The 12,348-nt window shown below is 31.8% G+C and overlaps 1 long non-coding RNA gene across 1 annotated transcript; it reads right to left on the bottom strand.

Moving 5' to 3' along the window:
• Nucleotides 1-1,289: 1,289 nt before the first annotated feature.
• On the bottom strand, nucleotides 1,290-11,529 carry LOC134856105 (uncharacterized). Its single transcript, XR_010164714.1, has 3 exons — nucleotides 11,435-11,529; nucleotides 3,169-3,299; nucleotides 1,290-1,392 (listed from the first exon to the last, which is right to left on the bottom strand). It is a non-coding gene; the product is annotated as an uncharacterized LOC134856105 (long non-coding RNA).
• Between the last annotated feature and the right edge of the window lie 819 nt (nucleotides 11,530-12,348).

Genomic DNA, 12,348 nt, shown 5'->3' with positions numbered 1-12,348 from the left:
TCAAAAAGCTATGAACAAAACTATTAACCACGCAAAAAATATTTTTTGTTTTTTGGACGACATTCTCATTGTGTCGAAAGGTAGTGAAACCGAACATGAAAAATTAGTAGAAACGATACTGAAAAAATTGGATGATGAAAATCTGGCATTAAAGATTTCGAAAAGCGAATTCTTCAAAAACCAGGTGAACTGGTTGGTACATTACCTTTCGGAGTCAGGGGTCAGTCCAAAGTTTACTAAAACTGAAGCGATACAAAATCTAAATCCCTTAGAGCTAAAGCAATTAAGATCATTTCTGGGTCGTATAAATCCAGCTAAATTCATACCCAACGCGGTGGAGGAGAATGTGAAAGGAGAAAGAAAAATCTCAAAAAGGAGAATCAAAAGAAAAAGCTGAAAAACATGAAACTACCGGTAAAGAAATTTGAGTGGGGGGATGAGCACACAGTCGTGTTTGATGCCATAAAAAACGCAGTAGCGAATGTTTCAAAAGTAAACTACTAGCAAAATAACCTTTCTTGAAGTCACTATTTTTACTACGCGTTTTGATGATACTGAAAAAAAAGCCATTGTGAATGCAGGTTCCAGTGGATGATAATCGAAGAAAATCAATTTTCGTGGTCAAAAATCTTGCCCTTAAAATCGATTATGATTACACTTTAGGACCATGCAACCAATTTTTTTCTTTTATAATCCACTTTTCTTAGAGAAATTACCTCGATTATAATCCATTCAAAAACCAGTATAATGGATTATAGTGAAATTTAATTTTTAAAAGTTTCTTCGACATTTCCTGCAAAATTTGCAGTTTTTTCTGCATAACTCACAGCCTACTGAATTTCTAAACCTAATTGCATAAATGCAAAATTAGATTCCTCACATTTTAAGCCCAGGTCTTTTCAATTTTAACAAACAGGTTGAACACGCTAAAAAATAAATTTTCGCCCCCTCACATTTAGCCCCCACGTGTTTAAAAATACGATGAGCGAAGCGTGTGAAGGGCTAAATATGCCGCTGATTTTAAGTGGGGCGGAATGTGCGTGGGGCGAAATGTGCCATATTCTGTTGAAGTATATGCAGCGAATACAGTCAATTAATTGGTGGGCCGCAATCTGGAAAAGAAAAACTTGTAAGAAAGTTTCTGGGAAAACGTTTTATCTGATTTTTACAATTTTGAAAGTATTACAATATCATATAAACGGATTCACTTTTATCAGCCAGCAAGTTTAGTTTTGTTAAACCATTTTTAGTTCAATTGACTTTAGAGCGAATTGATTATGAAAATGATGGTCTTTTTCTGACATCATGAACTTTGATATCAGGTAAAAATTTGGTTTTCCTCTCAGCAGACGTCAAACAGTGTCAGAATTGCAGCCACTCCAAAGCAGAGACCTAAAAATTGATGAATCGAAAAAAAATTCAGGAAGTTGAGATTTTGATTGAGACCTTAAAACAACTAAAGGTTCTTGGATAATTTTTATTGCAGTTTATTGTTCCGACCATTGCAAATGGGGAGAAACTTTGTATTCGGGTGTGTTTTAGTTTTTCTTTTTTTTTTGTTTTCTACGCAAAATCAGTTACGACAAATAATCGGACTGAGTTGAGTGATATATCATATAACAACCCATTCAAAACTGATTCAAATGGAATTCAAAAATTTCCAAAAAAATTCCCACTGTCGAGAAAAACCGGTTTGAAAATTTTGGTTTTTGTCTAATTTCGACCAAATAACGTATTGACATTTTGTGAAATTGGTTATTTAGGCTTAAAATTTTTTTTCTCCAAACGTTGTCATTTTTGCCTTATGTTACTAGCTTTATATGCATGTGTACAGTTTTATCATCACACCACGTACAAAAACGACACTAATTTGAAAAATTGAATATTTTGAAGACTTTTTTTCGTAGTTCTTATGAACATCGTCGGAACAATCTGTGTTGCTTGCACAGTAACAGACAATACTTTTTAAAATTTTGCCTAAGTTATACATTCAAACTAATAACACAGGTGATTAGTGTTAGATGGCACAGTTGATTCACGAGATGCTTTTTCAAACAGTCGGATTTATTAGAAAAATTGTACTTTTTTTTCGGCGCGCGCTCACTCTTTAAAATAACTTTATATTGTCAGTTCAGTCGACCGAAAATGGATTTCTTACAGCTAGTACCAATGGGGGATTTTTGAGTGATGAGGGGGTTGCGGATCTTTTGAGTGATGAGGGGGTTGAGTCCCTAAATTTTTGGCGAATTTTTTTTCATATCATCTAAAAGATATTTTTGCCTTCAGATCAATTTTAAAGAAAGATATTTCCCGGTTATTTTTCTTGAAAGTTTTTGGTTTCAAATTTGAGCTAATAAAAGCTGGCGAATTTTCCAATTTTTGCCTTTTGCGCGTAGTAATGCAGAGAATAGATCGAGCTCAGAATTTATTCCCAAATGAGTAAAGGTACGCCACTTAATCGAATTCATCCAAATAATGTTTTAAAACAAAATGAAGCATATCGTTTCTACTTTTGCAATCAGTTTGGAGTGCGAACGAAAAAATTTCAAAAAAAATTTATTCAAATTTTGTATTATTCTTTTTTCTTGAAACATTATCGAACCTTTACACCTTAATGTATTTCAGGCACCCCTAAGCAGTAGCGGACTTAGGGGTGCTCCTCCCCCCCTCAGGGATTCGCCGACCTACAGGGTGTCCCCTTTGATAGTCCCCCCTTTGAGATATACATTTTTGACTGACTGACTTTCAAATTTTTCTATTTTTGCGAGAGGAGCGCGCGCCAAAGTGCATTTTTTTGTCGAAACTTTCTAAAAAGTGCCTAAAAACGCCTTTTTTGGCCTTTTTTCAAAAATTTGTCTGCGGCGCAGAAAATTTTGTCAAATTAAGGTCTTTATAGTGGCTTGGGAGAGCTCAGAAAATCAACTTGCTCGAGCTGGAAAAAATAGGTTGAAAAAATTTTGAAAATTTTTGAGCCTCACCTTGATAGGAAAAGTCTTGTTTTTCCGACTTTCGAAGAAGGTGACGGAAATTTTTTGTTTTAAGGAGCTGTTTAATCATAACCAAATTGAAAGCTGTTTTTAGGCAAAAAAGAAATATACGTGGCTGTGACTAATAATCTTCGACAAAAAGAACTTGAGTAGTTGTTGTTAATTTGTTTTTGTCTCTCACCGATTAAGAATATTGCAAGTGGGACAATGTACTGTATCTCCCACGAGTATCTCTCCAGACAGAGGATGAGCAGGAGGGCCAGCAGACAGAGTCCAATGCCAATGCTGGCCAGAATGCAGAACCGCTTACCACTACACACACACAAAAAAAACACAATACATCAAACTTTAATTCAATAGTTATGAGTTCATACAAATCAAGGATAGCCAGTTGCTGTGGAAGTAGCACAGAATGTTTGGACCATAGTCTTAAAAAATACAATTCTTTTCAAATTAGTGTCGTTTTTTGTTTGGTGTGATTAAAAAATGTGAACAAAAAAAATAGGCAAACGCGACATTCATAGTCAAATAGGCCAATTGGAAAACAGTTTTTTCTATTTTTATTCTGCAGATTTGATTCCAAAATGGCGCTAAAAAACTCAAAAAACGAGCTTAACTCGAGTAAAATAAAAATTTCACGGCTTAATTTAAGCTTAAGTAAGCTATTGTAAGCCTGCACGCCCACCTAATTAGCTCGAAATTAGGCGACAAATCTAAAAATTCAAACCGGTTTTTCTCGACCATTCCGATGATTATTTGAAGACAAAAAAAACAAAGACACACCCGAATACAAAAATCCTACACATTTTTTCAATGGATGGAACAATTAATATCCAATATAATGTATAAGACAAGCGGTAGGTCGTCAAAAAACAATTACGAGCTAGTTTGACACCTTTGTTGCTATTTTTCATACCTTTGTTTGCTGTGTGATTGCAATGGTAAGCACACATAACCATATCATCCGGCCTTGACGAGACAAAGTTCAACGCAACAAACTAAAAGACTCAAGAAAAACTCAAAAAAAGTCTGGAAAAGAACAGAAACCGCAATATGAACTAAATGCTTATATGAATTATACTTATATGAACTAAAGAGCTCGTCTTCTAAACTAAACTTAGCAATAATTTTTTTTTGTCCAACCTGGTACCCTTCAAGTCCAACCTTGTAAGACTGATACCCTTCAAGTTTTGAAAAACATTTAACTTAAAAAAAAACAAATGGTATCAAAAATTTTTCAATTTTAAGAAGATTTTGTAGTTGAAACTCTTTTAATTGATAAATGGTAGTAATTGATAATGGATCAGTAGATAAATTTTTTCTTTCGAAAATCTGAAAAACTAAATCGACTTTCGAGACTAAAAGTCTATCACATTTTTCGTTATCATTACACTTTTTGCAATTCGAAAGTTGAATTTTTCTTTTTCCTAGAAGGGTATTGAATGGAATTTGAAAAAAAATCAAAAATTAAACCGCAAAAAATCAATATTGAGCGTAGAAAAAATTACTGCATTTTCCAGACAAAACCAAAAAAAATCATCACGACCTCTATAAGGGTCTTCAATACATTCATGGACTCTTAAAAATGAGCAAAGTTGGCAAAGCAATTTAACTAGAAACGGTTTTTTCGAAAATTGTTCAGAACTAGAACAGTTTTTTTTTCAATTTTGTCGTATTGATGGAATTAAACATTTTAAGACACCGCTGAATTGAAAATTAAAGCCAATCAAACATTGGAAAAAATAATGAACGGAAGTAAACATAAAAAACACGAACTTCGTTGAAAAAATCTCAACTTTCGAATTTCAAAAAAAAAATAAATGCCCTTTAAAATTTTTGAATTTTTAGAACGATTTATAATTGGCGTTTTTCTGATATCATTAACTCAAGCTGAGAAAACCGGGTCAGCAGGTAAAATTTTCATTCCGCTGGAAACCTAAAAAGTAAATTCCACTTTCGGAACTATAAATCGTTCAGGTTTTTTCGCGTCATTTTCTCTTTCGTATTTGGAGAGTGCTATTTACGTCAATTTCAGCAGATGAATTTCAATTGAACTCAAAAAGTGCTTATATACTTCAGTGCATTCATAAATGCATAAATATGTAAGAAAGCACATCTTTAGTTATTAGAGCATTTTAAGACTTTTTCCTGAAGAAAAAAATCAACAAGACCTATATAAAAGCATTCAAAACGTTCATTACTCTTAAAAACGCTTCGAGCAATTGCTAGTCTGATCTTCAAGTTCTGTTAATAATGACAATCTTCAAATTTGGGTAATTTGTAATTCCCGCAAAATTTTTACAAAAATTACTAATATTTTGTTTGGTTTTTAGTCGACTAAGATTGTTTTGCTATTATTTCAACGTTTTCCTGTTTTTCCTACTAAAGAGAAATTGCTGTCATGAAGTTCCTAAATATGCACCAAAATCAGCAAATGCATCCTGCCATTTATACTTATTGTCTGTCCTCACAGAACCCTAAAAAACTGACCCTTGCAAACAGTGCTAATATGTTATTTTTTGGTTTTTGAATCAGATATGATTTTTTTGCTTTTATTTTTTCTTTTTCCTGTTTTTTTTTGTACTTTTGGGAATTTGCTGTCATGAAGCTCACAAATATGCAACAAAATCAGCCAACGCAACGTGGCATTTTAAAATTTTTTACTGATATTGGAGCTACACAAAGAATAAATGCTCTTATTGGATACTTATTGTCCGTCTCCACCGAACCCTAAAAAACTGGTAATAAAATTATGATAATATATTTTAGTTAAATTTAATTTAAAATCAAGGAACTCTATTATAGGTTCCTTTTTACTATTATTTTATTTTATGAAATATAATATTATGTAATTACTATATGATATTATTATTGAATACTAAAATATTGCTCTAAGGATAAATGGAACTTAATTTGACAAATTTTTGTCAAACAAAATAGTTTTTTATGAAAGTTCTCACTCCAAATGGAGCAGTCAGTGCTCGGTCGAAGCCATAACATGTACGGTAGAGGAACTGGTCACCCCTTAGGTAGCGACCAAATTTGGGTGTGGGTGTGGGTGTGGTCACTATTGTTGTTTGGTATCAGTTTCACTAAATTTTTACTGTTTAGATATTTATTTGTTCTTTCGCCTTTTTCAATTTCTTTGCAAACAAAAAAATAGATTTTTTTTTCGTTTGGTTCAAATTTGTTTTTCGAATTTTATTTCTCAATTCGTTTGCTAATCCTTGTTCGTAAGTAAAAAAGAATAATTGGAGCAATTTTCTTCGCGTCATTTTAATTTGTAATATTATTGTTCACAAACGAGCTTATGCAGAAGCAGCAATAAAATTGAACATGAAATCACCCAAATGAGTCCCCCCATTTTAGAGGGAAAGAACGTTTTTATTTAAAAATTAAAGCATTGACTTGATGATGAATAAAGAATATCTGTCAACATTCTTCTGAGAAATCTATTGAAAAATTGAACCCAAGCTGAATCTTTTGGGAAAATTCAAAGTCAATGGTGAGCTCTGAATTGTACAGGCTTCCTAATTTACTTTTTTCTTGCAATTTGCTACTTGTGTAGGAATTACAATTTCCTTAAGTTAAAATGAATGAACATTTGAGTTTGAACAATGCTCAAAAAAATTTTTCGATTGGTTTTTCAAATTGGTAATTATAAACGACACTGCTCGGATATCAGGGCAAAGACTGTATGTGCCGACTGTTCCGCAAAAACTGTCAAACAGTTCTGATAAATATAAGTGTAATGAAATACAAAAAATATATATAATAATTTGAGTCGTTTAGGGAAATAATTTGACCAATTAGCGTGAGTCTTGTTCTTACAATTGAAATAGGGAGTGAACTTGTGTCCGGGTGTTTTTTTTCGTTTTTTTTTGTCTTCCACACAAAATCAGATACCGCAAACAATTATGAAAATGGGTCGAAGGATATAACAAATAAAGCTCTTTCAAATGTGATTTGAACAAAATTTGAAAATTTTCAAAAATTTGTCTTAATGGCGAGACAAATTGTTGAGTATTAGCTCAATTTCGAGCAAATAAAGCAATTGAGTGACGTTCCTTATATAAATCTTATCATATCTAGACTTATAGGCTCAAAAAAATTTAACTTCAATGAAAAGAAAATTAATTTTGGATATTCAATTTACCGCTTTCTAGGTAATATAGGTTTTCAGAACAAAAATTGTTGTGTAAAAAATTAGAAAAAATGTTACTTTTTTGTAAATGTGGTCTTTTTGGGCTCTAGTTCAGTAAAAAAACGATGTCAATTATTCTTTGATTTTTTTCTTTATAATCATTCGTATAGTTTCATAACTGTAGTCTGCTAAAACAAATGACACTAATTCGAAGAAAAGAAAAACAGTTTTTATCAGTTTTTTTGAATGTGCTTCCTAAACAGCATTCAGCCATTCTTGTTTAAATTTGCAACCATGCGTATTAGTTTAGCATCGTATATGAAATATTAAAAGCGCACACATTTTAGGCCAAAACATTACAAAGGTTACAACTTTTGAACCTCGAGAACTTAACCAAAAATATTGCAAGTCGATATTTTGATTGAAGTATACGTTTTTTTTTTCAATATTTATTTACTCTCCAAACTAATATGTAAAAAAACCACCCCAAGCATAAAAAATTTTCACTTTTTTTGAATGTCAGAACTAATATTTCTTTAATGAAACGACTCATTTGAGCCATGTAAAATGCATGGACTGAACAAATTATCAAATTGTCAAAGAAAAAAAAACATAAAAAATAGTGCTCATATTTGGGGCAAGCTCGAGAAAACCTAATTTTCCGACAGCCCTATGAAGCCTCCACAAAATATCTTTCAATAAAATAATTTGATTTGAAAAAGTTATAAAATGGGTTTTCCGTTGTTCTCTTGATTTCATCCCCCTCACGCTGTGTATATTACAAACTGATATATTCCGTTTTATATTTGCCTTTATGGTTTATTGGGTGAAAACAGGGTAGGTTTTAGGCCAAAATATAGTGCAAAATACGAGGTGATAAGTTTTGCTTATCTATCCCAAAATGGCCAAATAGGCATTTTTCATACCCATATTTTTTAGTAAAACATCTTTTCAATTTCAGGCTGAAGACATCAAATTCAGGAGATGTAAGAGTTCTTCTAAAAAACGGCTATTTGAAAAATCAAAATTTGCATGGAGGGAAAACCCGAGTAACAAAAGTTGTAACAATAGTTCAAACGCATAGTTTTAGAAGCTTCTTTATCTTCTAAGTCAAAACTAGTTTCATCAAAAAAGTAATTTTAAATTCTCTGATTGTGAACTTCATTTTGTAGCACAAAGTTTTACATACCATTTCGAATTGTTTGTTTCAAACAATTCTTTTGGCAAAATTTGTAGATCAAAACCGTCAAAATCTCATGTAATAATACGATTAAGTTCAAAACATCGCAAGCCATTCCGCCCATATTTTGAGGGAGACCCAACATCGGTTTTGACTATATTCCGTTTGAAAAATCCGCAAGCAAACAATCAAATAATGAAGATGACCGCATTTATGGCTCAAAAAATGAACATTTTGACAAAACTTTGATTAGAATTATGCCGCGGGTTTCCTTTTAAATTTTTTTTGAGACTATCATAATTTTTGTTTTATTCCAAAAAGCCATTTTGAACTTTAAAGCGTTTTGTAACTATAGACTTACTGTATCATTTTCTCGAACTAAGGCCTGCCATTGTTCGTATACAAAACAGATTGAAAAGATAATTGAATCCGTAACAACAAGCAGGGTGAAAAAGATTAAATCTCTCTCAATGAAAATTTAGCTCATTAACCGATTTTGGTTGAACGTGAAACTCAGGTTGGAAGCTAAAAGCTTGCGTCAAAATTTAATCATAAATTTTTTTGCACTGCTTTGCTTTCAATTTTTAACTTTAAAGTCAATTGTGCCCAGCAAACTTGCAAATACATGCCCGCTCAAACACCGAAATTTATTCTGGATTTAGTTAAGGATATAAATTACAATTAATTTAAATCAGTCATTTTTTAAACAAACTATTCATTTGGATAACACTCAAATAAGTTTGTCTGATTTTTTTCCCTCTCGGATCGAGGCTTTGACTTTATGATACGACTGAAATGGGCGAGCGAGATGTCAATGTGCGACCAAAAATCCATAGCCGCGCTGGGCTTATAGTCGAACTGAGTCGAACCATCTGTCACATGTTGTTTATCCAAAAGTAAAAAGATTTTTGTGGCTCATAAAGTTTGTGTGACACCCAAACTATCTGCAGTTCGAACATTTTTGTTTTAAAAAAAGGCTATTGATTTTTTTCTTCAATATATCGCATTTCAAGTAACTCGAAAAACTATCAAAATAAAAAAAAATTATTCGTTCAACGACAAAAATCGTACACTACATCCCCATCACATCTCTTAACAAATTATTTGCACTATGAAGCCACTGAATTAATTGCTAAAATATTGTCTCGAGATGGCTTTTCTGTCAATGTTTGCAATCTAAAAAAGCATTGTTCAAGCATGGTACTTGTCAATGTGCGTTATATAATTTTATTAAGATTTGCATAAGCCTAATTTTCGAAATGTCAGTTCTGCTTCATGCATTAATGTTTGGACCACTTTAAGTTTTTTTTCAGATAATACAAACAAACTCTTAGGTGAATGAGGGGCATCGTTTTTAGGGTTGTGTACTGAAAGTCTAATTTAAAAAAAACTTAAGAATGAATATTTTTGAAAAATTTATTATTCGGGTATGAGATGACACAATTTGTTGTATTTAACTATTATTCATTAAAAATAATATTAGCTAAAGAATTAAGCAAAAATAAGCTGAACAACTAGAAATGCGCTGCAAACAATAAGTTAAAAGGTGGTCCTGAAAGGTGAACAACTTAAATAAGCTGGAAGATGAACCAAATTGAAAAAAAGGCAAAAAACCTCAGAGTAAGCTGTATTGCTAGCACCGAAATGTGTTTATGTTATCGCAACTGGAGTATGCAACAGCGAGATTACGCCTAGATTCAACTCAAAACTCAAAATTCAACTCAAAAAATTAAAATCCTAAATACCTGTTTAATTGTCCAAAACAATATTTTTTATATTAAAAATTTGCATAGCCAAGTTTTTTTATTCACAAAATTAGTCACACTGATTAGTTTTTTCCTGCTAACTTAGTTTGTTTTGTTTAATAGTGTATTTAAAAGTAACAGTTATGATGCTAAAACTTAATGCTTTTTTTTGAGATCAAACTCGCGCTGAAAAACGTCCTTTTTTTGTTCCCCTAAACGACTCGAAGCTCAATGCTTAATTTATATATTGATATCAAAAAACTTATAATTTATCAAAGTAATTTAACCAAAACTACTCGAGACCGATTAAAAATTTATCGGACTAATCAGGGCTTTGCGTTGTACGCAAGCAGTCTTGTCTATGTACCCCAAACTTCTCGAGATGCCAGAAATTTACCAGAATGGTTGCATTAAAACTTTTTTTCAAATTTTGAATTCAGATTGTCATTATTTTTATTGGGATATAAATTTTTGTTGAAACCGCAAATTACTAGCAAAGTGAAAAAAAAACCATCAAAAAATTCATTTTTCAAATATATATAAGATCTCAATCGGTTTTGTATTTTGCAATAGCTCATAAACGTCAAAATTATTGTGTGAGTAACAAATAAAAAAGACTAAAAGGTGATCATACTTGGAAACAAAAACAAAAAACTTCAAAATGTGTTGCGCTGAAGTACTGAAACTTTGTTCTATTCTCGCAACTGGAATATGCAACAGCGAGACTGCCTGTGTGTACTAGTGGCTCGATACAACTAAAAATGATGCTTTAACAATTTAAAAGCCTAAGTACGTGTTTTGATGTCAATAAGCAATAATTGGAATTTTTAAAAATCTTTTGACTGCCTTTATCTGGACTCGAAGAAATAATAACCTAAATTCAATTTCAAGTTTAATCAATGTCAATTATTAAGTGTTATAGTTTGATTTGTATAGGGTATGAATATAATCAGTTAAAACACACGTGTTCAATTTGAAACACTAGTGCAATATTTTTCCTAGAAACACTAACCAAAATAAATTAGTACGAAAAAATCATCTGTTAGCGTGAAAAGTTTTTCAATTGTGCGTGGTTTGCTCTAATTTTCACATGTTTTTCATACCAGATAAGCAGCAGCGTATATTGAAATCGAATTAAGTTCACATATCGACGCTGCGTGTCTCAATTTGATCAAAAATACTTTTTTTGAAGTATGGAGCTGTTGCGTATCTACTGATTAGCTTGTGCATGCTAATTAGTTTGCATAAAAGATTTATGTGTACGCTTTCTTTATCATAAATGCATTCTTCAAAGCGCGCACAGTTAAGCAAAAAGTTTTTAAAACCCCAGAACTTAACCAAAGATGATTGCATTATTTTTTTTCAAAATTGAACTCACAGTTTCGGTGATTTTGTTGGGGAAGGAAGTTTTTGTAGACACTGTTGTTTGGATCACCAGTACGGCCACGATAAAAAATTTTCATCAAGCATAATTTCTTTTATAATCTGAACAAAATTAAACTGAACTCTGCGGAATTTTTGTTTACTCGATGAGACAGAGTTCTTTCCAATCAATCCAAACTTGAAAAGCTGCTTGCTAAACTGCTGCATGAGTTTTCGACTTTAAAACAACATTAAAAGTTTTGTATGTGTGACTGTCATGAGAAGTGTGACTGACGCGGCTGCTCAATGTATGCATTTTTTTTGCATAGAATTGTTAGACTTTACCACTTTTTTCGGGAAGTTAAATTTTTTTAATGATTTCTTGAAATAATGTCAACCAACTATCATGCAGTGTGTTTTTCTAGGCCAATCAGAAATATTTAAAAATGTTAGTTTTATTGGTAAAAATATTTTGATGCGAAATACAATGTTGCAAAAAAAAGCGGCGGTTGCTCTACAGTTAGTGCCAACTAAGTCAACAATGGTGATTGTTTCTAAAAACACAATAAAACTGCCGGAAGCAAACTTCCATGCCGTATTTTAAACACACAAATTTTTTTAATTTTTGTTATAAAGTTGAAAAAAACTGCAAGCTGGAGAGTTGTTTTTGTTTGGAAAAAACTATATCTTCAATTGTACTCAATCATCAAATTTTTAAATCCTTATAAAAAATTTATGCTTCTAGAAATCCACAAATTTTGCTAAATTTGTTAGTTTAGAAACACCATTTTGAAAAAAAAATTAAGTTTATTAGTAGTTAACTTCACTCACATATAATATATTTGAAGATATATTTTGCTTTAGTGGTTTATCAACAATGATTTTTGTATAAAATTGATAACCAATGAAAAAAATTTGGTAAAATTACCA

The sequence above is a fragment of the Symsagittifera roscoffensis genome, unplaced genomic scaffold (assembly GCF_963678635.1).
Source record: "Symsagittifera roscoffensis unplaced genomic scaffold, txSymRosc1.1 SCAFFOLD_78, whole genome shotgun sequence".
Lineage (NCBI taxonomy): Eukaryota > Metazoa > Xenacoelomorpha > Acoela > Convolutidae > Symsagittifera > Symsagittifera roscoffensis.
This window is presented reverse-complemented; position numbering and strand designations above follow the sequence as displayed.